The sequence below is a fragment of the Penaeus vannamei genome, chromosome 18, assembly GCF_042767895.1.
Source record: "Penaeus vannamei isolate JL-2024 chromosome 18, ASM4276789v1, whole genome shotgun sequence".
Taxonomy (NCBI): Eukaryota; Metazoa; Arthropoda; class Malacostraca; order Decapoda; family Penaeidae; genus Penaeus; species Penaeus vannamei.
The window spans coordinates 22,328,846-22,336,345 of record NC_091566.1 but is presented as its reverse complement, the minus strand read 5'-3'; the positions used below and the strand labels follow the sequence as shown (position 1 = coordinate 22,336,345).

Sequence of the window (7,500 nt, the reverse complement as noted above, 5' to 3'; positions counted from 1 at the left end):
CATACACACATATACACGTCCATTCAGACATCGGTTTGTATGTGTGCCTATATGGACACAGACACACATATACATACATATATATGTATATATATACATATATATATATATATATATATATACATTATATATAAAATCATATATTTATATACATGCCTATATATATGTGTGTGCGTGTATGTGTGTATATATACACACACACACACAAACACACACACACACACACACACACACACACACACACACACACACACATATATATATATATATATATATATATACATATATTATACATACATATACATATATTATACATACATGTATATAAATATATATATATATATCATATATACATACATATATATGTATATATCATATATACAAACATATATGTATGTGTATATTTATATTTATTCATATATATATATATACATATATATATATATATATATATATATATATATATATATATACATTCCTATACAGGCACATACACGTACGTCATTCACATTTTCTCACTTTAATGTATACCAAAAGTAAATATAGGCTATACATACACATTTGCGTTTATATATACTCGTCTATGTGAGATGAGGATATAGAGGAAGAGAGTCAGTCAGTCATTAAAATGACAGGTGATTTAGTCAGGATGCAATAGTGTAACAAATCCATTCAACTCTTCCGTAAATTCATTAATCATATGATCATATATGTATCTGTGTGTGTATGTGTGTGTGTGTGTGTGTGTGTGTGTGTGTGTGTGTGTGTGTGTGTGTGTGTGTGTGTGTGTGTGTGTGTGTGTGTGTGTGTGCATCACACACAGTATACATCAAAATGAAAATTAAGAAAATATGAATGGCTCAATGTTATGAACTGGTCATGCTAGGGAATCCAGACTGGGGGAATATTTGTTAATATGTAGACTGGTATATTCACATATCTATCCCATCACCATTAGTAAACGCCTCCTTTGAGGAATACGTGGTGATAAATTTATCAACACAGTAATATCCCTATCACAGAAATTACATACGCATACACATACACAAGTTGATTATAAACCAGCCAAAAAGATCCCATTTCAAACTGAAGCCGCCATTAGAAATAGAGACGTCGTTATAATCTCTACTAGTTCTTAATATTTCATGCCCAAACGTATAACCTTTCGGGTGAACTTGGTTAAACTGAAGCGACCTGACTTAGTCGTAAATAAGAGCGACAGTGAAAGCACGGAGGTACCGCAAGACCTTCAGGCGATAAAACTACTACAGGTGGGCTTGGCACACAGACTCCCATGTATTTGATTTTTTTTTACAACCGAAAGCAAATACGTGTTTGTGTGCGTGTGTGTATGTGTCTTCGTGTGCGCACGCACGCGCACACGCACGCACGCACACACACACACACACACACACACACACATATATAATTTATATATGTGCCTATGTGTGTATTTACATAATGCACAAAATAGATTTATTGAAATAAATGAGGCAGAGCTGAAGCTGGAATCCAGGGTGATTTCGAAGCTGTTGTCTCCTTTTTTTAATTAATGTAGTTTGTACATTGTGGATTTTTCTATTTTAATCAACACGTTAGTGTTAGTCCTCTCATTATAATAGAGATGGACACGTATAATACAGTCCGTGCTATGAATAAACAAAAAGATATTTAGTTATATTTATGGAGACCTCAAACTAAAGAAACTTACTGACCTTCATCTCTTACCGCCACAAGCACACAAACATTTTATCAAAAACATGATTGCGACTTCATGATATTTAACTTTGCTTAAGGCTTCCTCTTCCCTACTCTCTCCGCAATTCCTCCACAAAAGTAAATAACTGTCACATAGTCTCGCTACACCTTTGTCTAATGTACTGAGATCGTGAAGGCTTTTATCAAATCTCATTATATTGATGCGACTACAAAAATACAAAATAAAAAAGTAATATAAGCCCAAATTCGTCATCAACTCTCACCTTATATTTTTCTAATTGATCATTTTTTAAAAAGGTCTGAGAGATAAAACATGAATGAGTGTGAATGAGTGACCTGTGCAAGGAATCCCATCGCCAACCACGTGGCCCAGACTTTCAGGAACCCGCTGGAATAACATGACTTGAATTCCTGGAGCACCCGTCAAGTGATCACAGTCAGTACTGTTATTTCATATCCCGATATAATCCGAAATCGTGGTAACTGTCTATTCAGTCGAAGAAAATCATATAATCAACAGTACTGGAAGCCAAAGAAAGCTATTAAACCACCGCGTAATATGCATAAATGATCCACGACTTAAACAATGTATGTACAGGGGAAAGGTCGGCCGGGAGAGACAAGAATCCTACCTTGAGAAACCATGAGTATATGCTTACCTTGACCTGAGACGCGGAGACACGAGACATGCTGTGGGGGATCCGCAATTTAAGCAAGAGTAAGAGAGTGTAAAGGATAAGAATTCTCTTTTATTGAATTTTGTCTTCTCATGTTATTCATATGCATCGTATAAAAAAATGGTAAAATCAATATGTGACCTTGTTTCAGTATTAAAAATGTATAAAACTGACATCCTCACGGGTATCTGAAGGTTAGTTAAAATACAAGGAATGCAGAGAATCGAGTGACATATTGGCGTTAAAAATGCAAGCGACCTTTCTAACATGGACCAATAGAACAAAATAGCCTGAAACTTTTCTGCGAACTTCAGCGTGTATGGCTATGTCACCTGGGCCAATTGCATCCTAGTTCAAGTGCTGCTATGCCTTTAATTCTCTCTCTCTCTCTCTCTCTCTCTCTCTCTCTCTCTCTCTCTCTCTGTCTCTCTCTGTCTCTCTCTCTCTCTCTCCAGTTCACTTCACCCCTGCCCTTCTCAACCGTGACCTGTTGGACATCTTGCCCTCGAGCTAACCCCGCAACCCCTCCCCCTCCCCTTTGGGCGCGATCAGCTGATGTTCAATATTCTGAATGACATTATGGAATTTGCATACATGTATAGGTGAGTTTATCACCTATATACACAGCATTACTATATTTCATGACAAACGTTTGCTTTTCACCATTTCGCTTTACCATTCTTGTGAATTACCAAAATATTTCAACACACATCTATACCTTGTACATTAGTTACACCATAAAATTGTGGGGCAGTCACTTTTATTGTAGCCATTGTAGGGTATAGCGACGGTTATTTCATTGCCCCTTAAAGTTAGCGATAAGACCTTGACTTTCAAGTGTGTTACAACGACCTAACCTTCCAATCTGTATTCACTTCCGTAGCCATGCCTGAGTTGGTATTTGTTTTCCCCTTTATCGTCGGTGTTAAATCATAAAAAATGCCACACTAGTTCCACAGAGGGTTACCATGCCTATGGAGTGGCTGCATTCACAATGCACTATTAAAGGGTATACACAATAACATAAAATACTACTGATTAATCTAAAAAACAAACCTGTTAATATGAAGGAAAAATCAAGTGTTGGCAAGAAATAGCGTGATTATGGCGATTTAATTTGCATGTTCCCTCAAAGAAATGGTTATCAAATGTACATACCCTTGGAGTTATCAAAAAGCCACCTTGTTATCTTACTGGTAAGGGTCGTGTGACATTAATGGCTATCGCCTTCCGTCTCCTTGCCTAATCTCGAAAGTTTGTGAAAAGGACTATCAGTTACTGCCTATTTTTTTCCCCTTGAAAAGCTGTAAATTCGAACATCACTCTGTATTCCAGGGAAGAAATACTTGGATCGAGTGCTTTAAATCTAGCAGTATTTAGTTATTTTTCGTTCACCTAATATTATCATTCCATTTCCTACTTATCGTGTTATTGTATAAGAAAGCTAAAAACTTGTTAATTAGCAAACCGCTATCGATTAACACCATGGTACGTTTTAAAGGGTTTATACGATATATACATTTTCATACACAAGCAGAAACAAGCATCCCCGTTAGGCAATAGGAACACCACTTCCTTACTCTCTCTGAACATGAAAATGCAAGATGGTGAAACTAATGATTCCTCTAAAGCACTTTGGCGAGACGAGCGAAGAAAATTTGCGTTTCATTTCACTGATATGTTTAATCGCAACAGAGAAAACAAAAAAGTATAATGTATCGGCAATGGAAAAAAATCTGAGGAAACACTAGTACTGATTCCAGAAAACGAGGCTGTTGCGCCAAGTCACGGAACAAGGAAAAAATATTTTCCAGGTCACGAGAACGGCCGGAGCACACGCACTATAACCTTGTTGTTGAAGAAGATAAGCAAGCGTATACGCGCGCGCACACACACACACAAACACACACATTCGGAAACATGCACACTTACACATATACACTTATATTCGGACACATATACAAGTACATGCGCGTTCGCATACGCTAACACAAACACACACACACACGTGTGTGTGTGTGTGTATGCGAATACACACATCGGAAAATGTATACGGTAACTCGGCAACTATCCGTAAAAGTTCGCTTACCTTGGGGTTATATCCGTACCGACAGGTCACGCGTGGGCGATGCAACGTTTCTGCTGGTGAAAGTCTGATCCCCACAGGGTGTGCAGTGCACCTATTGTTGTGCTCCTAGATAACACTTTCTTCAAACGCTTCATCTAAATTAGTGATGTTATATTAATGCATTTTGTACAGTATATTCATAGAACCTGCCTGTGTTAGTACATCAGATTAACATAAATTCCTGTACGCTTCCCTACTGTATCTCGGAAGAATCTATGTGATAATAAACTATTTATGTCACCGACTTTTAATACGTTTCTTGCATATTTTGCCGAATTAGGCAAATGTGCTTATCATAAAGTCTTTAAAAATAGCGCCCCCGGGTGGGCTCGAACCACCAACCTTTCGGTTAACAGCCGAACGCGCTAACCGATTGTGCCACGGAGGCTTCATATTCTGTTGGTTGCATTACGCATAACAAATTTGGTATGTCCATAGTCTCTTATGATTATGTGCGCTCGCATTTACACTGTTTTCCATACTTTGAATTCCAATATTCATATCTAAGAACATGTGTACGTTTGAATTAATACGTTCTGCATACTTAGCAGTATCTTAACTATATGACCTTGTAGATAAACAATCTCGAAAGCCCATACCGATGTTATTGGTTTTCAGGATAAATATGTTTATTTACGTATGTGCTTCTGCATAATTGTGTATTTTTTTACACACACACACACACACACATATATATATGTATATATACATACAAATATGTGTGTACGCACACACATACTGTACATATATGCATTGGTGTGCTTATGTACACGTGCAGGCATACACATACAGATACATATGCACATGTGTAGCCTACATGCAAATGTGTGTGTGTGTGTGTGTGTGTGTGTGTGTGTGTGTGTGTGTGTGTGTGTGTATTTAAACACACTTTTACCGTATATTTTTATTGATTTAAATATTTTTTGTTGTTCAAATTATTGGGGATAACGACAGTTGTGTTCTACTCGATTCTAAAGATTTTCAAATCTATACACACCCAGAAACCTAAACCAACATTGTCTATAACTAATTTTCATTAAAACCAGTAAAAAAAATCTAGCAATGTGGATGCAAAAAAAAAAAATCTATATCAATATCTATACCTGTATATATCTACCTATCGATATCACGCATGACGCGCGTGCGTGCGTAAGAGAGACAGACAGATACCGAGAGGGAAAAGGTTACATCGTAACATGGACCAAGGCTATCAGGAAACAAAACGGAAAACAAAACTCGCTAATATTTTAAGATACCTGTCTTTTGTCTTTGCTACGTCTGAGTACGAACTGAAAATTTGCATCATTAATGTCTTTGTGTATATCCACTTCCCTATTATACTCAAATTTCAAGTTAAGCATTAAATTTCAATGTTCTAACGTCTGCATATAAAACTTGACTCGCCTGATAAGCCATTACTTAATATTTTATTTCTCTTAGTTAACCCAAAATAGCAAATTCTCATGTCAGGTAACAAATAATCATATTGTTTTTACTTAAACTTTTAATGTAAATAATAGGATTTATATAATATAACAATCATGCTTTGCAAAATAGTCTTTCACTAAAGTGAAAAATAATTTTGACAATCGTAAGTTTAAAGTTTCAGAGTAATAAATGAGTTTTCTGTTTATGTGGAGTATTGACTAAAATGTCAATACAAATGACGGAGACAATTATAAAACTATTCTAAGAAATATCCAAAACCATCACAAGTGGTTATATGATCGACCTGCTGTATAGGCCTATGTAACATGGGAAACCGTGTCTTTATCCTGAGATGTTCCGTTCCTGACACGAGATATTGTACAATCAGATGAATATATTCGTTGTATAAAGAAATGAGTGACCCTTGCTAAACTCTAATTATAGAATAACGGCATGATGTGGTGAGTGCAGAAGAGTTCAGATTTATGTCAAGGGCATGCTTGGTAGTCAGCGGTGGTGTCGGGGTGGGGGTTGCAACCAGTCTGCATATTCTCCCAGTGGTAATCCAACATTTGTAGGGGACTGGCGATTCGAAATACTTTATGCATCCAAGACGAAATAAATGCAATTCCACAGGATTTTGCCAATTAGCTTTAGTAGGACTCTTCAGAAATTCCTATTACTTCCTCCTGAGTCCTGCACACTAATCAGTTTTGGATACCATTCTCTTTATTGATATAACTGTTGTTTCTGATACCTGTTCTGCAGTTAAAATCCCACACATTTTCTAACATAGCCTTCAACATTTAATTTCTAAGTTCCGTGATCCTAACGATCACTTACAAAAGAAACTGTGGTTGTCTTGATTTTACTGTATCATTAGAACGGTCGTATGGATGACTATAACGATAAACATTGCCTGGGAGTATAGAAGATATTGCATTCCAAGTTCTATGTCAGCCCCACCGCCGTGTGACATACCATGTTGTCAGATATTAGTGCCTTTCTTGACTAAAAGATACGCCCCCGGGTGGGCTCGAACCACCAACCTTTCGGTTAACAGCCGAACGCGCTAACCGATTGTGCCACGGAGGCATACTTCCCGTGGAACGTTTTCAGATTTTTGTATGAATTATCGTCTTCAGATTCTTTAGCTAATATATCTTTTCTATCAGATAGACCTACACGGTGCATGGAACATAATTTGCAATTATATTTTCCAAACATGTATAATGGCTATATTTGCACACAAAAATCTAAGGGTCATCTTCGATGTGTTTTACTTACCATGACTTAATTGTTCAAGGTTTATTCATTATCATTTTTATCTTATCACGCTGAGCTTGAGATGTTAAGTGCACCAAAGTTAGTTATTGGCGTAAAACGTCTAATTATTATATTTTTTAAATATATAAAATAACCAAAATGCAATGCAAATAAATTCTGAACATATCAATGTTATTGACATAGACACATATCCTATGCAAGTGTTATCTTTAACCTCATCAAATACAAAAATCAACTGCATTCCTGAATCATCCCGAATTC

The 7,500-nt window shown here is 36.5% G+C and overlaps 2 non-coding genes across 2 annotated transcripts; both read right to left on the bottom strand.

Moving 5' to 3' along the window:
- Positions 1-4,838: 4,838 nt before the first annotated feature.
- On the bottom strand, positions 4,839-4,912 carry TRNAN-GUU (transfer RNA asparagine (anticodon GUU)). The gene has a single exon. It is a non-coding gene; the product is annotated as a tRNA-Asn (tRNA).
- A 2,061-nt stretch (positions 4,913-6,973) lies between these two features.
- TRNAN-GUU (transfer RNA asparagine (anticodon GUU)) lies at positions 6,974-7,047 on the bottom strand. Its single transcript has one exon. It is a non-coding gene; the product is annotated as a tRNA-Asn (tRNA).
- Positions 7,048-7,500: the final 453 nt, after the last annotated feature.